Source organism: Larus michahellis, chromosome 3, assembly GCF_964199755.1.
Source record: "Larus michahellis chromosome 3, bLarMic1.1, whole genome shotgun sequence".
Taxonomy (NCBI): Eukaryota; Metazoa; Chordata; class Aves; order Charadriiformes; family Laridae; genus Larus; species Larus michahellis.
The window spans coordinates 27,948,110-27,972,114 of NC_133898.1; the positions used below are offsets into that span (position 1 = coordinate 27,948,110).

At 41.0% G+C, this 24,005-nt stretch overlaps 1 protein-coding gene across 49 annotated transcripts in view; it reads left to right on the top strand.

Annotated features, from left to right (window-relative positions):
- Window positions 1-24,005, top strand: part of ESRRG (estrogen related receptor gamma) — a 405,634-nt gene that overhangs the window by 141,908 nt on the left and 239,721 nt on the right. For 4 of the 49 annotated variants that reach the window (XM_074579392.1, XM_074579408.1, XM_074579394.1 and 1 more), the window contains one exon: window positions 7,248-7,308. The exons of 43 other annotated variants lie outside the window; for them this stretch is intronic. The gene's annotated coding sequence lies outside the window, so the exon portion shown is untranslated. Of the gene's footprint in view, window positions 1-7,247; window positions 7,309-13,210; window positions 13,319-24,005 lie in introns of those variants that run through there. 2 more of the 49 variants (XM_074579417.1, XM_074579426.1) reach the window with 1 other exon arrangement.

Consider the following 24,005-nt stretch of genomic DNA (forward strand, 5'->3'; position numbering starts at 1 on the left):
AGGTTTCTGTACCACTTTGGGCAGCGGCTTTATAAGATTTCAAGCCCCTCTTTCCCACCCCCTCCCTCTCCCAGTTCCAAATAAAGAACTTCAGAGGGCAAATGTGCCACTGCTGGTAGACATGTAGCTACTCTTGTATTACGGGGTTTTGTTTTGGTTTTTTGCCAGCTACTTGACATTGTTTTACAGCTGGACTGTGTGACTATTTCCAAAAGGCTCAGCTAATTCTGTTGTCCTTTTTTATCAAGGAAATTCTTGAGAAACCACAATAAAGCAGCTGTAACCCTGGCGATGCTTACAACTGCGACCAAAAATAGAAATTGGTGCTTCGTGCATTTTCTTAATGAGGGTATAGGGTTTTTTTCAGTGTGGTCCTTGACATCTAGCCAAGTTAGGGCTTGGCTCTAAATGTTTAGTGCAAGCTTTATAAATAGCCCTAGATCAACGGAGCGTTTCTTTTCCCAGTGGCACGCCCTCTCCTGGCTGGTCCTTCCTGGGGCAACTGCGCTCCTGGGACATGATGGGGTACCTGCAATGAGCCTTTTAGGCCACAGTTGCCGAATATTGTATAGGAGGTGCCGAGTACCTTGGGTTCCTGTTGGCTTGGAGGAGGAGGCTCAGCATCTTGCAGAATTAGACCCGAAAGCTTTTGTTATTAATAACTACCTTTGTGTTCGTTTTGCTTACAGACAGGCTTTTGACCATCAGGGAAAGTGTCCCTATAACTGGATTTTTATGCTCTCTCTGTACAAATAGAAAACCTTGGTTTATTTCCCAACTCAAATAAGAATTTACAAACGTGTGTTGTTTTTTTTTCTGTGGCACATAACACGGCCAGTATATGAGAATGAAACAGCTTGATGCTGGGATTTCACGATGTTCCCACAGGCAGGAGAGAGAGAGAGAGATGAGGGAAGATGAATTAAAACTTTGGGAAAGTTCAGTCAACAAACTAAGAAGTGCAGACATACTGATTTATAAAGATACTATAACTTTTAAACATGTACTTTCAATCTGAAGGACTGCAGTAGGGATTTAAAATATGACTATTTAATTTTTTAAAATTACATAAATTAAGTGAACAGCCCATTAATGGGATGCCATCAGGATCACATGGCCAATTCAGTTCAAGTTATATTATCTTGCTGGCCGGATTTGAATAAGAATTAAGAAATTACTATTCAAAGTAGTATGGGACATTGATCCTCATTCACAATGAAATTCGTCACCATAACTACCTGGAATTCCACTGCTTTCACAGAGGTGTTCCACTGAATCTTCTTTATGGAGCAACTAGAAGGGAATTGTATTAGTCGGGGAGGGGATGGGAAGCTGCTAATTAGTTGTTCTGCCTACATGTTAAATGGAGTCCTGTCTTGCAGAGAGTTCACAGATAAGCAGCAAGACATGCCTAATGAATGGTAACCTAGATCCAATAGACGACGAACTCCCTCCAGTTGGCCCATCGCTCGACTAAAGGTTCACCTCAGGAGCTATTTATCTGCCCTAGCGAGAGGAGCTTGCCTCTTATTTAGCAGCTGATACTTCATATTTGAACTTGGCAAATCAAAGCATGTGTGTTAAGGTTAACCAAGCTGAGTGATGTGCTTTAAGGATAAGTTATTCTCAGGGAAATATTTTCCAGAGTCTCAGTTTAAATGAATAACCAAAAATTGCCATTACATACAACTGTGTTCAGTTACTTTTCACAATTTTGGAAACCTATTTGAAAACACCTGAAAAATATCAACTTAGTTCAGTGCTACACTATGTCAAGAAAGAGTAAAACAAAAAGCTGTTACAAATGGTCAAGCAACTCATGTTACAGTTTAAAGAAGCAAAGTCAACATTAGTAATCTTAACTACATTCAGTTTATTTTATAAATATTAATTTTACCAAGCAACAGCATTTTTACTTGACTTCGCTGCAGTGCATTTCAAGTCTAATATCTGCGATAATTAAAATGTGAATATCAGAATCTAATTCTGCTTTTCCACCTTTTTTTTTTTTTTTCTCCATTTTAACTCCATTGACTTGCTGCTAATTTACACTGGCATAAATGCAAGACTACTAGGCTCAGCAGTTCAGCATGTTGAGATCAAAACCTTTTAAAACCTTCTACTGACAGAGAACACTTGGAATGGCAGATGCTGAGTATTTGCATTGTTAAGCATTTACAAAATGTGATAGTTGTATATAAATATTAAAATGAACGCCACCAGATAAGTTATACGTCCGCATGTCAAGTGAAATTAGCATTCTGGAGTTTGCACTCTATGGAAAGAATTGCAGTAGATGGTCATGAATATTTGCGTTGCTTACTGTTACCCAGTGTTTCATAGACTGGTACCTGTATCTGATGCAACGCAGATGTGTTTCCTTGAAAAGACTAGCAAAAAAATTATTCGTGTTATTTTTTATGAAGTTTGTTTGCACCTGGACTCCCCTAAGGTCACAAATTACTATCACAGGCTTTTTTCCCTCTTTTTGCTTATAATGAGTAGCAGCAGTAAGAGTGTGTTAGCAGGGAGTAATGTCAGCATGACTGTCGCTTTCAATAATCCATTTCAAATAATCGCAAACAAAACATAAAAAGTGTCTGTGTAATGAAGTTAAGCAGTCTACCGCTTACTGATGGTTACCTATGTTCTTAGCTAAGAAATAAACCCGCACTTTTTTCTTTTTTTTTTTTTTTTAACATTCTGTGGCATTTTTGCATATCTTCTCACTACCAATGTCTTACCAGCAATGTAATGGGAAAGGGACTTCTCATATGTTTTATAGCTATGATTAGAGGCAGAAGAGCCTAAAACCTTAGGGGAAAGACCAGGATAGTAAGATGTGCATTCACATTTGCAGTGCCAGTTGGATCAGAGACACTTTTAGAGGCGGAGCTGGTGATGATTTGAATAATGATCTGAATTTGACCAAAATTCTAACCCTTTTGATTTAGTTGATGGGCTGAAATTGATCTTGAACAATATTTTTTGGAAATAGTGTTCAACTTAATTTTAGAAGGTTACGTGGTACCAGTGTTCTGGGTTTGACATTTAAATTCCAAGTCAGCACAAGGTCATAGGTAAGGATGCCAATGAGGCTGTGCTCTGCTATCTTCAGATGACAACGAGAGAGGAAATTAATACTCTGAAAACTCACAATTTCTTGGTGTAGCACAAACTACAAGCAAAGACTTAAAAAGCAAACTTATATTACTCGTCTCTTTTGTAATCACTTAACCCGCGAACACGGGCTTGAATTGTACTTGATGAGCTGCCGCAGTACAGTGAATTGCTAAGTCCCATGCTGGCCGTACGCTGGTGTTGGTGTATGCTTTATATGGTGGCACGCTGATTTGGAAAAGCAGAACAAATTTTTGGGAAAGAAGCAAATCAAGGAGGATGACATGGGATCTGACTATGAGTGCAGCATACAATTATATTTTTGTAACTGTAAATGTTAACTGGAAGAAATGAAATGTCCGTCGACCTGGTCATCTGACAGTAGCCTGAGATTTTTTTATTTTTTTTTTAAGGATATTGAAGTGTTGTTGTTTGTAGTGTGGTAGCAACTAGAGACTTCTGTCCCTTTGTTCTAAGTAAAATGCAGACGTGTCAAAATGACAGTTTCTACCACACAGTGACTCAGCTGAGACTGATTTTTAAAAACAGGTTTTCTGAAATTCCCGTAGTTTGCTGCTCTGTTGTTTCTTCTTTAAAGATTTCGGTTTTCACTGCCTCTTCAATACTCTCGCCCTGTGTACAGAGTTTTGGTCATGCAGCCAAGGAAGAGAAACCCTTCAGTGCGCTTTGTCTGGCTAATGGCAATTAACCAATAAAATACGGAATAGATTTGTTGCAGGGTCAATAAAATTTATTTTACTTTAGGTTTAGCTGGGTTTATTTTTAATAAAGAAGTAAAGAAAAAAAAAAGGACTAATTACTTCAGTCATATTCGTGTCACGGTATTATACAAACTAGCTGTGTTTTCTCTTTACCTGCCTCTCATTTTAATTTTGCCTGTCTAATGGCAATGTAAAATGAGCTTGTATGACACCAGGGTGGAAAACCTGCTTAGTTCCCCAATTCTCAAGTCTTTTGTTGCACGTGGATCAAGGAGAGTATTTGGCCTCCAGTGCCAGGAATTGTGAAGGGAATTTTCCCATGTTAAAAATCAGTATCGAAGCAAGATACGTGGTTTTGGTTTGATGGGCGTTTTTTAAATTCTTTTTCTTTTGAAAACACACACACACACAAATGCTTTTTTCTGCAAGTCCCATGGTCATACGACAATGGTGATTTGATCACACTTCCTGTTGAAAAATGCATTGTTTTTTGGTTTTTGTTTACTGCCAACCTCTGTTGGATCACACAGCTCTGGAGAAGAAAAAATACTTTAATTGAAACTTTGTTTTGCATCTCTCTCTCTTCCGTTATTTTGAGTTTCCATTCAAGACAGTACTTAGGCTCGTGCTGAGGCTGAGCTCGGTTCAGGTGGGTGTGCAAGGCTGCGCTCATCTTTAATGCCACTTGGCACAATCTGAAGCATTGCCTAAATTCAGAGCACTTTTTAGCAATAGCGTTGGCTGGGAGGGAAGCTTCGACATGCAGGGACTCGACTCTGCTTCCCAACCTACTTCCCATTTGCTGCGGTAGTTGTGTAAGAATTGCTGCTGAGCCCTGTTTTGTTGCCCAGTAAAGCCCATGGCCGGGCTCCCGGTGCCTCACTGGTGGTGGTGGTGTCACTGAAGAGGAAGGAAGGACCCGCAGTAGAAGAGGGACGGTGCCTTCCCTCTGCTGGGGCTGCATTAATGCAGCAGTGTACTGGCAGCTGTCCTTTTTAAAAAACATTTTTTTTATTCTTTTATTTTATTTTTTTCTTTCCTCCCGGAGAGTAAGCTGACCAGATTTGCAGTTTATAAAACTGGGACAGCCTAGCAGGGGATAGGCTTGTCCACGCACTGTCTTCAGGGGATAATAATATCTGTCAGAGAATGACTGCCACAACAATTGCAGAGAGGGGTGAATTGCCGTGTGCGGGTACCCACGCGGTGAAGAGTTCCCTTAAAGAGAGAAAGAGGGGGAAGGCTCCCAGGTTGGGTGCTGGCTTTCGTTAGAGCTGGAGCAAAGCGCTCGCCGAACAGTTGAATTCCGGACAACATGCTCCTGTAAACTCTTCACCTCGGTATTGTTTAGAGAGAAGAAGGGCTGCAAGAATCGGTTTAAATAAATAAACAGAGCTAGCAAGGATCCTTTCAAGCTCCGGGTTTGCAGCTAGAAGTAAAATATTGTGGATAACAAAAAGGAATCGCTCTCCTGCGAGCAGTGTTTTTCTTCCTGCGCTGTGGATCTCTCTTTGTACCAGGCACCCAAGTGCGGCTCCTCCGATTTCTTCTGGCTCAGCTGGTCCCATGGAGCCGGGGTTAGTTGACGTTGGGGACGCGCTCCATGGGCTGCCTGTTTTATCTGGCTCTTCCCGAGGGGCTGGATTAGTGGGGTGCAGCGAGGGAAGGCAAAGCTGTGGTACTGCGGGCGTTTGAAGGTTTGTTAACGTAGCCGCTGGCCGGACAGCCACTGCCATACAAAACCTTCTGCTGGCTTGTATGCGCACCGCAAGTTTTCAAGAGGAAAGAGTGATTATTTTTTTTTTTCCCTGTGTATTTTTAACTGAGGCATAGAGAAGACGAAACACAATTTGAAACAATCTTTGTTTCTTCTGTTCTGTCGAGGCCTTGGGGGCAAAGAAGAGCAAATAACCCTGAGCTTACCCGGCATGTTTGAATACCAGCCGTGTTTAGCAACCTGCTGGTTCAACAAAGCCCTATTTACCAGTTGCTTGCGGGACAGTTGATGCTCCAATCCCCTACCTGGCTCGCAGTGTTCCCAGGGGCATTAAAAATAAGAATTGCAAACTTGTGCATATAGAAAGGAGGATTGGATTACGTGGGGAAGATTATAATGGCGTGGCTGTCAGTTTTTCGCTTTTCCTCAACCTTTACAACTGCAGATTCAGTCTTGCATCTTTTCTCTTGCAAAAGTAGTATACATACACGCACGGACATACATATATGGCTCTCTGACAACTACCCAGACTTGAATCTTCCTCTTTGAAAGTACTTTCCAGCCTCTGAACTGAATCAGAGGTACTCGGTAATATCCTTCTGTTTGGTTGCTATTGCTGGTTACCACCATATATCCTTGGTGCTGCTACAAACCAAGCCATTTGGATTTTTCCATCACAATTAATATTTTAAATAGTCAAATACAGATAAGTCTCAGCTGTGTCAGCTTGGTGAGTGTCGCAAGGAGGTAGATCACTTAATCAGTATGTTTTAACAAAATCTTTTAAAGGAAATGGGAAAGGCACAAGAAGTTAGAGACAGGAATATTTTTTTTCTTTTAATATGTTGATAGGACCAAATTTAGATGAAGAAGAACTGGGACCATAAGTCAGATGTTTTTTCCTTGTTAACTTACAGAAGACAGTGAACTGATAAAAGCAGGAGGAAGATTGTTAAAAGCCTCTGGTATCTTGAAAGCGATATGTATCATTCTATTTCTCAGCTTTCACTCCTGCCTAAACAATTTTAAGACAAAACCTAGACCATCTATTTTGTGTACACATGTGGTTGTCTATTTACCCATATGCATCAGTGTGTGCCCATGTACCCCGTGTATATAGGCATGTACCCCATAGGTGTGCCTTTAGAATGCTCTTCAGTATTTTTTCCCCCCCTCAACTCCTAGATTTCAGTGTTTGACCCCCTACTTCAAAAAACCAAGAGATTAAGCAGGACCCATTATTTTGACATCAAATGCAAGCCCTAAACCGTTGCTAGGATACAGGCTGTGGCACTATAATATTGCCTTGGTGTAAGGTTATATTGTCTTAAGTGTGGGGAGCAAGCCATATTATAAATCTAAGTAAGTTGATAGAAGAGATAACGATTGCTGCTCTCACACTGTAATTAAAAGGAGAGGAATGTGTATAAAACAATTTGGTCATATACTCCGCTTTTATTTGGACAGTAAGTGAAGCACTATCAATAAGCAATTTCATTACAGTCAGTATGGGTTTTGTCTACTTTCAGTTTCCATCTGCATTAATTTAGAGTGACTCTATGGCTTTATTATTGATTGACACTGGTTTGAGCAATGCTAAAATTTAGCTGTGATGTCAGACCTGTTAATTTTCTCTCTTTATTTTTCTTTTGTGATGATATTAATTGAAACTTTCCTTCTGATTTCAGGAGTATCAATTCGGGGTGTTATCTTACACTTTCTATAGAGCTCAAATCAGCTGCAAACTAGGTATGGTGTGAAAAAAAAAAATATTTGCCTTTGATTTTTTGTTGTAGACTCAGGGGAGTTGTATAATTGTCTCGGATGTCACATCTAAATTGGCTCAGATGCAGTGTCTAAATGAGCCAACTCCAGTGCACGTGTGACTGTACAAAAAAGAAGCAGATGTTTTTCGTGTGACCATACAAAAAAGAAGCAAATGTTTTTACTACTTTTAATTTGTTTTGCCTTTTTAGGAAGAAAAAAAAATCAAAACCAACACACACAAAAAAAACCCAAAAACCAAAACCACCACATCCCAGCAAAATTCAGGTGTTTTTAAAATTGTTTTTTAAATCCCAGTGAGCTGTGTGGAGGAACGGCAGTGGTTTATATGCAGCCCCTGCACGCAATTGCCATTTGTAAAGCAGCTGGCTCACGCGGAGTGAAAGCCTGCACTCTGCTGTAGAGCCGAAGTCTCTATTACAGAAGAAGAAGGAAAGACCTTTGACTACCTAGCTGGCAGACAGGGGTAGGTGCAGGTGGAACATGGACAGAGCTACCTCCTGGGTCAAGTTGTCCACTAAGCACGCAGTGGGACAGATCAGCCCGGCAGCCGCCTCACCTATGAAAATTAGCGACTTTCATAGGTGAGGATGCTGCCAGTGATTCTTCGCTTCTTCCCCACAGACAGATCATAGGCTGCTCCACGGGCCTTATCAAGATGCGAAGGGACATTCCAATGTACTTTAAGGCAGGTGTGTTTGTCCTTATCACAAATGCTGAGTTGAAGGGACATCCCAGCTGGTACCTCAGAAAAGTAACACAAGTTGGATGATAATAACTGTGTTTATTGGGGCCAAAATCGTATGTGTTTGGACGGAGCATAACCAAACAAGCAATTGTGGACCAATCAAAGAGGCTGGTGTCTTCATGGAAAGATAATGTGAGCTTTCCTACCCTGAGAGTGGGCGCAGTGAGAGAAGCTGCTGAAGGTTATATTTGAGTGGACTGGAGTGCTCTTGGAGCGGCTGGTCAGTCTGCACTGAGAGACCGCTGGTCAACAGCGGAGGGCAACATCACCTTAATCCAGCAGAGCTGCTTCCAGCAGGTTTCTCTGTCCTTGTTCCTGCAGCCACTGAGGTGCATCCAGTTTGGGAAGCACCTGCAGCCTTTATTCGTTGTGTTGCCACAACAAAAAGTTTCTGTTTCCAGGAGTAATAGGCCAAGGATCGCTCGCGCTCGATGGTCACGTAGTCCAGCCTGCTGGTTAATGACTAAGGAGGTGTTTCATACGCAGCAAATATCCAGCCCATTGACTGATAGAGAGCAGTTCTGGACAGCTGCTTTGGACTGCATAGCTATGTTTTAGCAGACTGGGTTATGTCTTGCAGTTACTGATTTCAACGACTTCATAGCGTTGCACCACCTATACGAGGTCCCACTTTGTGCTATTCAGAAGCAATTATTTTAGGATCTTTTTCGTCAAACTATGAAATACTTCCATACCTACTGCATCATATACGTGTGAATATCAGATTAATTCTTGTGAAATCTTTTTAAGATGTTAGTGTTATCTTCCCTGTTTTATGCATAAAGACATATAGGTTCAGCTCCTGGGCTAAAAGACACTTGAAAAATCAGATTTCTGTGTCAAGTGTCTCCTAGTTCTCTTGTTTCAGGACGCTGAGATTTTAGATGTGCAACTATGAGCCTAATCAATATGAAATTGGACATGCAATGACAGAAGTAGAAAACGGTCTACATATTTTGTCTAAAAAGCCTTCTCCAAGGTCAAAAAGAGAACCAGTAGCAGAGCCAGGAATAGAACCGTTATCTCCCAGGCCTTTTTCTTTTGCTTCTGTCCCAAAAGACGCTATGCAAGGTACAATATCCATTTGACAAATTGCACAGTTATGTGATGAATTGCATTTATAATGCACATTTTATGGCCTCTTTTGGCCACTTCCTACTAATCCATCTTTCCTGGGGTATGTTCTTAACACTCCACAGCTCTCAGTGGCTATTAAACAACAACACAAAAATGTTCTTCTCTCCCAAATGCAGAATTTACCGCAACTTCTTTGGTCTGAAGCAGAGGCCTGGAAGTGAGCAGACCTGCCCAAGTGACAGGTTTAAGGCCTGATGTCCTTCAGCCGAAGGGACAGGAAATACTTTGTATGGCAAAAGGGACATGGGAATTTCCCAGCTTCTCCTTAAAAACATAAATTCCTTCTACCCCTGCATGTTTATAAGGTCTGGTGTTTATACATAATTCTATGATTTGGTACTAAATGTAATTTGGACTTTTTTCATAAGACTTGTATCCTCCAGCCGAAGCTTTGCCTCTCATTACTTGTGTCAGATCTGTAGCAATCAGAAAGTTACGAATTAGTTCTTAACATCATGTATGTAACATGCACATACGTACGCTTGCTGTCTTTCCAGTAATGTGAATATTTCAGGATATAAAACAGTTATTTACTGTGGTTCAAATTTCTTGCATTAAATACGTATGTACCGTGGTGTAGGATAAAATGACTGGACCAGGGCCCAAGTTGCTGGGACATATATAGGCTCAGGTTAAGGAAGTACCTCTGATCAGGACAGCTGGAGTTGAGTGAAAGCCAAGCAGGATTTATGAGCGTCCTTGAAGGTAGCCAAGTAGGATCCTGGACAAGGATGTATCTTAAATATATGCTTCAGCCTTATGTTGAGCTCCAGACTTGTCAAAGTTTCTGAGTCATCTTCATGGTGACAGTTGGATTTTTGGGGCTGTACTTGTACTACTGCCACTAATGCATCGTGGTCTTAGATAACTTAACCTTTCTGTCACCTAGTTTATATACCTGTAAAACGGACATAAACCCCCCTACTTCTCAAAGATTTTGTGAGAAAGAATGAATGAATTCTGAAGTGCCTTCAAACTCTTGGCCAAAAGTCATTTACAGAAGTACAAATTGTCCATGTCTGTAATATTATAGATGCACTATATAGATGCATGTGGTTTGAAAACACAGTTCATTTTAAAAAAATAATAATTTTTTTTTTTACAAAAAATAATCTTCCAGATGCAAATCTTGGAAACATTGCTATAAAATGGGTCTTAAGCTTTGTGACAGAGGGCGTAGATGAATACACCTTTAATATAAGTTACTTTTACTCTAAATTAACATCGTGAATGTACTTAATTTTCAACAAACCTTGTGATCTCTTTCACTCTGTCTTTTTCCCTAGACGACTGGGAGAAATAAACTTGTTACCACACCAGCTTTATCTTCCTGCCGTTGGCATTTCGTATTGTGTTTCAGAAAACATGAACCAGAGGAGAGAGGAAAAAAAAGTGTTTATTTTTAAATACGAAACAATATTATTGTTGCATTTCTTGAAATGTGTCCAGAATTCGAACCTGGAGGCAATAGACGTGCAAGAGTGAAATTGGCCCCAGACAGTTAATAAATTCTGAGCAGAGATGCATAAATCAGTGAGGGTATTTTTCAAACTTTTTTTTTTTTCCAAAGGGTGGGCATGGGGGAGGGAAATGTCTTTGGAGAATTGTTTTCTATCAGCTCAGAAAATAGAGAAAAGAATTCAGCAATACCCAGTGCTGGTTAGCAGATTGTCATTTTTGGGTTTGATGTTCCTGGGTTTAATTGTCTTTCATGTGAACAATGGCAGGAGCTCTCTAGTGTGCCATGCGAGCATGATAAAAGGGGGCCGTTCTTGCATAGCAATGCCTTTTTTTTATTATTAGCGTAAAAAATTAGCAAGCTGGAAGTCGTTAGAAGGAGTTCCATTGGCATTAATTGTAATGCAGCCTGAATTTGTTTGCAGACCAGTGCGGCAAGACAATAGCAGCAGGGAAAAAAAGCAATATTAATAGCCTTTTACTTATTGTATCATTTTAGTGAGCCTTAATAAGGTGTCTGCTGTCAACTGGAATTTATTAAAATAAAAAAAAAAGTCACGGTAATTGATGTATTGCAGTAAGTATGGATGAGGGCTCAACTTGATTAATGTATGAGTTGGCTTTTTAAGGCATTTTAAAAAGGCTTCTTAACTGGGTCTTAAGAGACTGGCACAAGCCCACTGTAAACTACCTCATTGCAGTTGGAAAACAGCCTGACAGCTGCTGATGTCTCCTGTGGCTTTGCTTTTTTTTCTGATCAGAGAAAACTGAAGTAATATAGTCCTCGTCAATAATTGCAGTGCTTAAAAATCTTATAAAGGGATTTCTATTCTTCCCTCCGGAGATAACTTTTCAAAGGTTAAATTAGTTTTACTTGTGTGTGCTTCAAATATCTCAGCTCCCAATAAGGATCAAGTTTTGTTTTAAATAAACTGCTAGTTTGTGTGTTGCATTGGATTAGCACCTTGCTGAATACCTTCCCTTTCAGTATGAGATGGACAGTACAAAGCGTTCACTTTAATTCTAGCAGGCGTCCCCCAAAAAAGCTTCAAGATATTGAATCGCTTGGCTAGTTTAGTTCAGAGATGGGTACTTTTTTTCTGAGATGGTTGTTGCTGTGATTTTCTTTCCTCTTGGAAAGTGAACGTCACTTGAATTCATCAGCTTTGATGTACCATCTTACTACTCAACATAACTTCAAGAAGTACTGGTTGAAAGATTTGCATAGAGGCCTATGGGAGCTTGGTACCTTCATACACTTTGATTTTTAGTGTGCATCTGATTTCGAGAAGGTCTCAGCCTAAAACACTCTCTCTGTCTAGGTTCTCATGCTGCCAAAATGCTGAAAGATACATGGTAACAGGAAGGCCCAAATGTGTGCGAAGTGGACATTTTATGTAGACTATGAGGAAACAGTTTTTTAGGAGTACAGATTATAGAACAGTAGTGTTTCTGTAACTATATGTAGGTTTTTGTCTTAACCCAGCTGTTTTGTCCTAGGTCAAAACAACAAATATTTGGCACGCAGTATAGAGAAGTCACTTGTGCTTACCTGGCATTTCGGTTGTATTTACCAGGTAGTCTGTGAGCACACAGAGAAATGCCTTATGAAGAACAGATGGAGGTGTCACCTATAGAAATAGTTCTGTTAGTCCGAATAAATATATTCTGTATTTTCTATTGGGGTCACCATGAGTCTAAGGGGCGAGGTGAAGCGACAGTGTCTAGTCTTATTAAAAATTTCCAGATTTGTCTCCTAGGATAATAGGTGACTTTCTCCTGGCTAGGCTAATCAAGGTTCTTCTTTCCGTAGCGTTGTCCCCATCAGTGCTGCAAATGTCATCCAAGTAGATATCAAAGTCAAAGGGAGAGAAACAGACTCTTAATTTGTCACAGTACCATGTTGTCCTTCCTGATAGCTCCAGGCCTTTCCCAGAGGAAGTGCTCATGCTTCATTATGGATGTAAGCTTTATTAGTATAGACGTCATCAGGTTCAAGTGTTAGGAGAAGCCTCTGCTTGCTAACAAAGGCCATGGCCTTGGATAACGCAACTGTTCTCCTTACTGAAGGTTGTAAGTCGCTGTGGATGATGTTCTACCCTTCTCCTTGTTTGGTTTTTTTTGAACATCCTGATCCTGCTTGGAGATCTTGTGTGATGCGATCCTCCCTCTCTGAAGGCTAAAAGGAGGACTTGAGTGCTGTGTTTTCAGTACGTTCCGTTTGCTTTTGTTCCAACCGCTTACAAGAGAAAAAGCCTCATTGAAGCCATTTTGGGAATCTGTGTATATAACGTATTAATTCATCCACAGACTGCCATATGTGACTAAGGCTCCCTTTAAGATTTCTTCTTCGAGTTTCCGATACCAGAAGTGCAGCAGCACAGCATGTGCACTTGTGAGATTTTTATTTTTCTTTCCCCTTCTGGCAGGCTTGCTGTTAAATGAAATTGGTGCATAGCTCTAAATATGAGTTTCAGCTTCTTCTAAAGTTAGAAGTCTGAACTTTCACTTCTTTCTATGCAGGCTACCTTCTGGTGGAGAGATGCAGCCGAGGAGTGATTTTTCTAGGAACTTTCTTTTTCTGTCACCTTTATTTTATCCGACAACACTTCCTTCTCCAGTAGCTCGTAGGTAAAAACCTTTCTTTCTCCTGTTCCCTGCCGTCAGGTGAGAGGAAACTTGAATGCATTGATAGTGATACAGCATTGCATTAATTGCAGCTCCCTCCCCTTCTTCAGCCCATTGGCCTTTCCAGTTCCAAGCAACACTCTAGTGGCTCCGATACGCCATTGAGGCTAATATTTAAATATAGACGTCTTAGATATTTACTCTTCCAGTTACACCACTGTGGCAGATGCTGCAGTGGTCCAGCATTAATATCTCTGCGATCTATGCAAAAAAAACATGCTGTCCCAATGGTTTCTTCATTTAACCTAACTCACAGTTTACATAATAATTCACTTCAAGGTCTGATTCACCTCAAGTCGTTTTCTCCTTCTCATTCCCTTCTCTCCTTCATTTTTAGGCATGGGCTCTCTCAAATCTGTTCCTGAATATACCCAAAGGTTGCAAGCATTTGAAAGCTAAGTGTGGATTCTGATCAAAATTTTACAAATGGTTTCCATTTTATTAAGGAGTCAGATTGAAGACCATTAATAAAATGGAAACTCTGCAGCTTAATCTAACCTTGATATATTTCCAGCCTAATGCATCTGCTTATAGCCCTGTCACCGCTGGATCTGAGCACCGAGAGCATTGTTGAATACATTTTCATACCTTTGCATTTTTTTCCCCCCCTTTCCCAAGTTAGGCCAATTCTCAACCGTTCCAGGCATCTTTCTCTCCCTGACTTTGGCTAGGATTAGAAGGGCCATGCCAGCCTTTATTTGATACCCTTTTTGCTGCTAAATGTACAATTTGTTTAGTAGGAGTGATGCAGAGACTGAACTTGCGGCAGATTTTGGAGACAAATAAAACTGGGTGCTATGCAGCTTAATTATCTACAAGTGTTACACCTACCTGATGAGCAACCCCATAGCGCAACCATATCCAAATAAAAAGTAGTGATGGCGACCACACAGAAGTCTGCGGGCCTGACTCAAGATTTCACTTTCGCAGAATTCAGGTTACCCACTATGTTTGGTTCTGCTGAAACTTCAGCTTTACTATGAACTTTATGTGGACCTTGCGTGCACCAGCGATTTTTCTTCCTCCCAGCCCAAAGATTCGGTTTCCTCAGTTGATGTACGGGGTAACCTCATCTACTTAGGCTGCAGGGATGTTACACATGTGACTGAATGGATTTATCACTGAATTGTGGATTATCCCTGAGAGGTAACTACCACATAACTATAAAATATTATTCATGAATGTAATAGTTCTGATTAGAAAGTGGAGTTGCAGGTGTTACAGAGCAGGTGTTTCTTTGGAAGTTCAAAACTTGTTCAAAACAGCTCTTAGTGAGACTGAACCTGACCCTAGCAAATGGACTCAAAAATTGATTTTGCAACGTGGGTCAAGAATTTGGGGGTGATCATGAATTTGCTTGCACTTGCAATTTTCAAGGTGCACGCTTGAAAGAGCCCGGTTACCTCTTTTGTTCGGGTACCGTTACAAACCCTGGTGCAAAGTCCTTTCGTTGGCACTGAAAGAGGTCTCTCCTCTCTCGCCACATCGGAGCACGAAGCTCAGATTCCCTCTTCTGAAAGTGGCCTCTAGTTATTACATGAGTAAAAATTCAGACGATCTCTGCCAGACATACACGGAGACTAGGTGTCTGTGCTGACACATCAATACGAAGAACTGTTATCACAGGAAAATTTCTCCTTCTAAACCTGGGCTTAAACTAATATGAACAGACATAGAAAGGCCCCGGTGGGTGACCTTTGTTCACACGAGAATATGTCTGCTCAGGGATTTCTTAGTTCATGTTAATTGATTGCCTGATGGGATTGATTAACTAATTGATTTACTGTGGTTTGTGGTTTAACAGAAGGATTGGCCTAGGGCATACTTCAAAAGTTTTTGATGTGAAAGAGAAATTTGGGAAAAGCTGGCACTAGCGGTGATAGTCTTTTTAAGCGTGACTCCAGCGTCTTACGCCGGACAAATCCCATTGCTGCGAGTGTTAACACTTAGCATGAGTAACACTTCATAGGCGGGGTTAGAGAGAAGTAAGCAGAGGAGTGAATTTACAGCATCTTTGTTACCCCATACTAATTTCATGTAAGCCCACTTGAAGTGCATGTTAACAGTGTCAGTGTGTGAGGTACCCGTTTGCTCCCTTACCCTTTGGCAGGCAAAGGGAGAGGGACTGCTGACAGGGTCTGTGCTCAAAATCATTGTCCCTCCCCTCTTTCTGCAGGAGTGGGCTCCTAATCGTTCTCCGGGTGCCTCTTGCTCCCCGCCTTCGCCATGGTGCCTATATACTCGAGCAATCCTTACCGTGGAGGTGCAGAGAAAGACACCATCCCCCTCACAGGAGACCAGCCCTGCAGCACGGAGTACCCTCCATGCTGTGGTTCACGCGTGTCTCTTGCTGGTGAAAAATGCCATTTAGTGTGAGACGCCAGAACCACAGTTCAGGTCTATATGACAATTTGGAAAGCCTGGTTTAAGTGCCTGGTGGATGTAGTTGAAATGGCTTTCCTGTTGCTTATATAAACTTGTTTCAAAGAAATCATGCTCCAGACCTACAGTGAGGGCGCAATAGACTTTCTTTTCACGCTCTTGAGTATTTCCTGGTACTTAAGAAACTCAAAAAAAAAAATTATATATATTTCCTATTAACCTGTTTTGAAAATAGTCTTCCCGTATCAAAGCATGTTTAAAAAGCAGATTGCATTTGATAGCAGTAACTAAAATGCAGTAAGAAGCAGCCTTTTGATCTGTTGCAAATAAACTCTTTTGCAGATAAATACGTTACAAGTGTATTTTTGTTCATTTGCTATCAAATTTAATAACAACCAGTGGAATTGAGTTCAACCAAAATGGTTTCATATCAGACTTTGAATACGTACTTTTAAATATTAAAAGATAATGATTTGTATGGCACTGTTATATAATGCATTTCTTGTCTTCTCTTGTGTGCATGTGACGAATTCCAGTCGATAAGCCCAGGACTCTGGAGTCAGTTGTCTGGCTAGTTATTAAGATTAAGATAAGTACTGAGAAGGGAAAGATACAGCGCATTGTACTGCCCTGCTGGGACTGGGCCACCTCGGATTCCAAGTGTAAACAATGCATTAGTTCTCCCTGGCTTATTTCAAACCCGAGGTGTACACTGTAAATATTTGGGAAATACGATGGAAAGAGTGTGGAAAGACTTTTTTATTTTTTTATCCATTAAATGTTATTATTAAAAAGGGAACCTTAGCCCCCCCTCGGGTCCCAAATCATTCCTCCTCTGTAAAAATCCAAGATTGATTTCTGTTAATTGCTTATAAAAAATAACTTTATTTTCTCCTTACCCACGCCATAAAAAAAGCAGGCAGGCATTTGGACAGCGTGATCACTAGGCACTTCACGTTCAGTGTGCCACAACAATAACAACATAGTTAACGCTCGCACAGCAAAGCTCAATTAGTGGTTTGGGGGGAAAAAAGGGGAATAGAACTGGAAGGCCTGAACTGCAGAATACCGAAGCTAACACAGAGGCCCCTTATGACTTCAGTAAACTTTGGATAGGGTCCAAAATGAAAGTTAGTGAGGTCAGTGCTTTCTGAGCATGTTGGAGCTGTTATTGCTGGTGTCTCCGTGGCGGAGTCCTAAGGGCATCACGCTGTCTTTGCCAAAGGGGGAGAGGGAGTAAGCCTTCTGTTATTCCAAAGTATTCCTGAGATGTTAAAAAAAAAAAAAGGATAAATATTTCCTGAAGTTCAGTTGTTGATTCACACTGACTATAATAAACATGCGCTCTGCTACAAATTGGTAGTCAACGCTTTCAAGGCAGCAAAGTTTGACTTGTCTGCGGGATCGCTGGAGGAGTGATAGAAAGCGGTAATTTAGAAAGAGTATTGAAGCTGCGTGCTGTGCACTGTAGACCACTGGGTAGCAATTAATTTTTGTTAATGAATTTAAAACTAGATGTATGGAAATGGTTATATAAAATGTATACACTGCTAAACAGCTAACTAGTCCTTGGGGTTTGCATTTCCATTATCTGTATGTAAATCATTTCAGCAAGCGTGATCTAATGAGTCAAAAGCTGCTCTGAAATTTGAACTCAGATTTGCAAGACACTTTTTGAAAATCCTTATGCCCTGCTTCATCACATGGCCCTTACGTTGAAGCTATGTCTAGTCTCTGATTAATCACCTCTTATGAGGAGATAGTTTGTAGATTTTATTGTGTTTCAGGAGGGTTATTTCTAAACTCTAGGAATATCCTGCATTAGTGAAGGTGGCGAATTAAGGAACATTGAAAACCGCTCAAGAGAAACAAGGAGCACAGCTGAACGGCCCCCAGTGACCCCTCCTAAATCTAATGTTTCTGATGTGGTAAGAAATACATAAAAAAAATAAAAGAAAACAGTTAACTGTAAAAGACTATCTGACCATGCAATCTGCTTTTTCCTGAGCGTCAGAAAGTTCTATTACTGAATTAGAAGCTGTCTCTTTCCTTCATATGCCAGTTAAATCATTGTGCTTCCTTAGCTCCCCTAAGGTATACGCTACGATTTCCTCTTAACCAGCAATGAAGATAAATAGCCCCTGTATCTCTGCTGTTTACAGTTATCTTAAGCAAAACCAAAATTAAAGCAGAATCACTGCAACTTCACAGTTTCCTACAGAATCCTGAATATAGGACAAAACGTTGGAATACCTCAGAAAGGATATATAGTATATGAAATATAAAATGCGTGTGCGTATACTTGCGTGCATATTTATAACTTCAATTACTAATAGACCTCAAAAAACGGAGTAATTAAAATTATATCTAAGCTTGATGTGTTGTAACCAGATAAAAGAAATGTACTGGAATATTTGGAATACCAGACTCTGTTTCCCACCTCTTTTTTCACAGCATGAGCATTATATCATGGTTGTGTACATTCCAGTTATCTGCAAGTGAGAAATCACTGCCGAGGTCGCTGAAATGTCAGTGCCACATATGCTGAGGACAAAAATGGATGGAATTCCCTGTCATAACTCTAATTATCAAAACTCATATGATACAAGAGGGAAATGCACGTGTCCTTTATGCTGGGAACTGCAGTCTAACAGAGACACTGGCTGGCTGAAAAGCCCTGCAAACAAACCTATGCCATAACCTATTTTAGATTTTTTAAACATTTCATACGCCAGGTGAGTAAATTTAGTCTCTGGCACATACGTACGACTTTATGCTGTGTATTCACTGAATACTCTTGAAACCAGCGACATGTTTTTAAAGCTCTGTAGCTGAACCCGGTATGGTCCAAAATACCCAGGTAGTTAGCATTCCTGCCAATGTGATATGATTGAGACCTTTACTTGAACTGACCTCAGAAGGAATAGAAGACTAATTGAGGCAGCCCTAGTTCTAGCTCTCTAGAGGTGTAAAACACTGCAAATGCTATCTGGTGCATGCATAAAAAGGTTTACATAGTGGAAGAGGGATATGGGAAGGAAAGACAGACTCTTCTTCCTCCATCTCTCAGCAGCCTTCTCCCCCCTCTCTGCAAAGCTTCAAGAAAAAAATAATTTTATTCCTATCTTAATGTCACTGGATGGTAAAATAACAAGCAAAAAAAAAAAAAAAAAAAAAACAAACGCCAAACCAGGAAACTCACCCAAACAATGCAGAAGGTAAAATTAGGACAGTACTTGGGTGCCTCGGGGCTGTAATTAAAGCTATCTAGATAAAAAGAGATATTCTGCCTCAGATTTGTGTTCAGAGGAGGGAGAAAAAAAAAGGCTGAAAGTGAAACACAGCAAAAGAAATTCGTAATTCCAATGTATTCAACTTGCCCATCAGAAGAAATGGCATTAATTCAGGTACCCAATTACTGTAATGTGGTTCAGAGCACCTCAATAGGTGTTTCAATCTCAAGCCAGGACTAACATTTGTAATCCTTTAAATGCACTTAAGAAATTGATGTTACAGCCCCACAATCTGTTAGGGGCCTTGCTTCCTGGCTGATTGCAAAGTATCCCACCATTAATTGGATCATCAGAATGTGATCCGCGTTCTGGTCCCCGGATTATGTAAGACTGACTTTGCTCTGACGCGGTGAACCAGAGGCTTCTTTTGCTGGATATTTTGACCCTTAATGTAGATAAGTGGTATTTTTCATCAATCTTAGCTTGCATTAAAAAAGGGAAATGTCAATTCAATGTGGGGCGTTTAACTTAATTCAACATCTTTTAATTTAATACCTTGGAAAAGTTAGTCCGTCTCCGACCTGCCGGAGACTTTTGCTGATGGAATGGTTTGCGGAGCAGGGCTGGAGGCACGTCGTTCCCGCTCCGTAACACGGTCAGGTCCCAAAAGTCTCTTCATGCTTCGTCCCTGTATGAAAGGGAAAGACAGAAAAAAAAAACCAAAACAAAACCCAAACAGCCCCTTGACCATGTTTTGCCTTATTGGTAATGAGTTTCCTCAGCGCCTTTGGACTGTTCCCTAATGACTGCTCTACGTGCCTGAGTGAAAAGAGACAAAAAAAATTATTTCAGTGTTTACTGCCCTGTTTTTATGTTGGGCTTCAGGTTTTCTTGATTTTTTTAAAATTTTTTTTTTCTTTTTTGCTGAACCAAGGTGCTTTGATTAGTTCGCTCAATATTCCTAACATGTTTTGGTGCTACTAAACAGACGATCTGGAAATCCTCTGCATGGACTAGACCTAAAATCCGGTTGAAAATAGGGGACATTCTTTCTGGCAGAAGGTGTCTTTATCTAAAAAAAAAACTTTTTTACCAGAATAGGTACAGGACATGTTGTAACACCTTCCCCCCCACACCCACGCTTCTGTTATACTGCATTATAAAAGCCCTCCTAGTGCTTCTATTCCCGATAATGAATGCGTTTGTCCCAGTGATACAGACAGAAGTTCAAAGGCGACTGTGACAAAGAATTTTTTTTTTTTTCAATTAAAATAGTAAGCTTCCCAGTTTTCTTCCATTGCAACAAGCATCAGATTCATTTGAGTCTTATCATGGCTTTGGGAGAACCATTATATGATATGGTGTTACTTGGCTTCATGGTTGTTAGGAGTGATGATGACGAAGTCAACAACATAACTTTAGGTTTCGTGACCGAGGCTTGACATTTCTCACAGAACTTAGTAATCCTGGGTATGGCAATGATTTTGGTAAAGTTAGTACCTGCTACCTACACATACATCAAAAATCACTGGCAGAATCGGACTTTTTTCAGTGTTTCAGAGAAAGAACTCATACAAGGCATGTTGCTTATGTATAAGTGCCTGACCTTGCCTTTTTTCCCCCCTCCTTTTTTTCCTCCTTTTTACTTTCTCCTTTCTTCCTGATATGAATTGAATAGGCAGGTAGATATATACAGTTCTGGTCAGCCTAATTGGCGCTAGAGGTGATATGGTGCTATGCTAGGACAGGGTAACCTTTAGGTTTAGGCTCCTGGCTGGAGCACAAGAAAAACACATTCAATTCCCAGCAGTTCTCTGACTGGTCTCTTTAAATTGCAGTATGTATTGGTCGTGGTGGTATTCTCTCTTTGCACTGGTATAGCTCCTGGCGCAGGTGGATCTCACCTGGAACAACAGATACCTCTGAACTGTAAATAAGAGCCCTGGCTAGAGGCTCCTCTAAGCAGGTGACCAGCTTTCAAAAATGTAATACTTTTCAACGAAGCATGTTTCACGTTAGAGTATGTGGATCTCTATGTTCTCCTTAAAACTGTCCCCATGGATGAAGAATGTGAGCTTGTGCTGTAACGTTACAGACTTGCTATATGAACATACAAAGAGAAGTCCGAAGATGTATACTTATATATTATCTATGAGGGAATTACACCTACTTAAGCTTAAATATTTTAACAGGCAATGTTGAAGGAAGCTCACTTGGCCATGTTCAGACCTGGTATAGACAGAATCACCTTTCCTGAAGTGACTGAAGCTGTATCGCTGTGCTTCGGCCAGACCTAAGTTTAGCTTGGAGAGTTCCAGATAAGTTATTAGTCTCACAACTCAGCTCATTCAACACTGATACAAAGCTCTTTTATGAAAGGAGAAATATAAGGCAATATAGGTAAGCCTATAATTATTTTGGCCACAGAACAAACATATTGTTTCTTCCTGCTTGGAAGGGCCTAACCTTCTGTAGGGAGAGTAGGATCTGTGATATCTCTGGTACTGATAGCGTTCCTACAGCAACTGCATTTTCCAGCAAGCTTTGTACTCACGTAAGATGCTTCTGAGTTATTCCACTGCATGGAGGGGAAAGGAAACCTTTTGTAGCTTGTGGCTGTGCCTTCCTGGGCGATTGATTTTAAACACAGACAGTGTATCTCAGGGTGTTTTGATGTATGGAGTCGCATTGGAAGCGCGTCACTTCCAACCTGTTTAATTGGAGTGTTGGGTGACAGTTCTCTGCTGCTTTATCCCCGGATAGAAAGCTGATCTACATTTTAGCTTTAAGTACACTACAAGGTTGGAAAGTAAAGTTGAGTTTGCGATGAAGCAGATATATTGGCTTCCCATGTTTTGAAGACAAATGGAGTCTCATCCATCGCTGCTACACCAGTATGCTGGTGCTGCTTTGGGTTAGGATTTCAGTTTGCCCTTCCTTCCTAATGGGGTCCCTTGGTGGAGAATGCCATCCAAGTGCAGGATGGATGAGATGCCCTAAGGACCTGCATCAGGCTTGCCTTTTAAGCAGTGCCTTGCTGAACTGTGAACTGGGCTTTACTTGAAGTGCTGCGTGAAGATATGAATTCAACTTTGAGACCAAAACAGGGGAAAAAACCCGCCACATACAGCAGCATATGTCAGCCTGAAAGCACACAGTATTCGGTGGCAGTATTAACATGCATCTAAAATGATTTTCTAGTGGCGTCTTAAGTATTTCCCAGGGGCTCCTTTCTTTGTTCTAACTCCCTGTGGAAGGGGCAGAGAAAAATGGCTGGTGTGTTTGCTTCGGCCACTGTCAGCGACAGGCTCACAGTGGAATTAATTCTGTCCTCACTAATGACCGTCAGTTACCTCATTGCCAGGGAAATGGCCCCCTCCGTCTGCAGGATCATAGCAACTAAGTTTCGTGACGCAGGACAACACGCTTCTCTCCTGCGGGCTGCCGGCAGAGGCTGAGGCGTTTCTGCTCGCCTGTATGGCCGAGCGGCATGGGTTTCTCTGTTCAGTAACATTTCCCCGTCCCAGGGTAGGCTGTGTGTCGACAGCTTGCACATCCACTGCTTGGCACGTTACAATCTGTGTTTTTTCTCTGAAAGTAAACCCTGTGTTTACTTCTTTTTTTTTTTTTTTTTTTGGGGGGGGGGAGGGCGGAATTTAAAAGAAGGGGGCAGGATGAAACAAATTCATGTGCTATATCCATCATGATCCTATCCTCACCTGGGTTCCTAGGTTCCTTGGGAAGATGCGTTCGCAAGACCAGGTGGAGATGTATAAATACGGAATGGTTTTGGTATTGGGGATGCATAGTTTTTTGGAGTTGGATTTGGGTTCTTTGAATTCATGAGTCCGCCTTTCATGCAGGCCCAACTGCACAGAATGCAAATACTTTTCAAGGCAACATTGATTAATTCAGCAGATTCAGACCATCCTGCACAGTGGTGCAAAACAAGTGCTTTGTTTCTATTTCCCAAATTGGTACTCGGAGTGAGCTTTACCTCTGCAATTAGTTGGATGCTGTTCCTAAAAACGTAGGACAAAAAAGTAATATAAGAGAGCACTTAAGCACCCTATTTTGATATGTTGTGAGTGATAGCTCACACGTACTAGGGTGTGAAGCTGAGCAAGTGTCTCTTAAAATGTTGATTTGGGTTTCAGTGTTGAGCCCAGCTGCTCCTTGAAACACTGTGTAGTACAGTAATTTAGAGCGTAATGGTCTCATATAAGGAGGCAGATGTGAATCACAGGTGAACTACTTCTGAATGATGACAAGGGTGTGAGCGCTCTCCTTGCCCTTGTCTTTCCCCTCCCTTCTCCTATTTATTTATTTACATTCTTTCCTCCCATCACCTCTTTGCAACCCAGGTAGGCACGTTCCAGTGTGACTCTGACGAGCCTGCTGTGCACTGGTTAATCTGGTTCTCGTGTTTGATTTTAATGTCTTTTTTCACCTTGCCTACCCCAAGAAACCCATACTGCCTTAAGTAGCTTTGAAGGTACCAGTAAGCGTATGTTGTAGAGTGAGAAGTGAAACAGAGAACGTGTCTTCACACAAGATTTGGAAGTGGTAGGAAATGACCTCTTACACTTCTTTTGCTTTTTAGATCTTTAAGCCCTAAGCCACCCTAAATCTACTGTCCCTATAAAAAGCTGCATTTTAAAAGGCTTTAGGAGGCTTGCTGACCTTGCAACCTACTTTGTAAGGAGTCTGCACCCACAGCTATTAAACAAAATTAATTTCAGCACTTTTAAATTGTTAATCTTGCAAAAGACAACTTGCTTGCTCTCCAGTGATCCCACAGGTCGTCATTCTGTGAGCTGCAAGCCATCACCAGGGTTCATGGCTCTGAACATCATCAGTCTACTTTTGGTCTCCCAAATGCCTTGCAAAATTAATTCCTCTGCCCTCCACTTTTCCTCCCCAGCAGCTCTTTGAGATCTGGGCGCTTGGTGAGCTCTGCGTGCGTAGGAGCGAGTCACCACCAGCCACACCACAGATTATTCTCATTTTAAGGT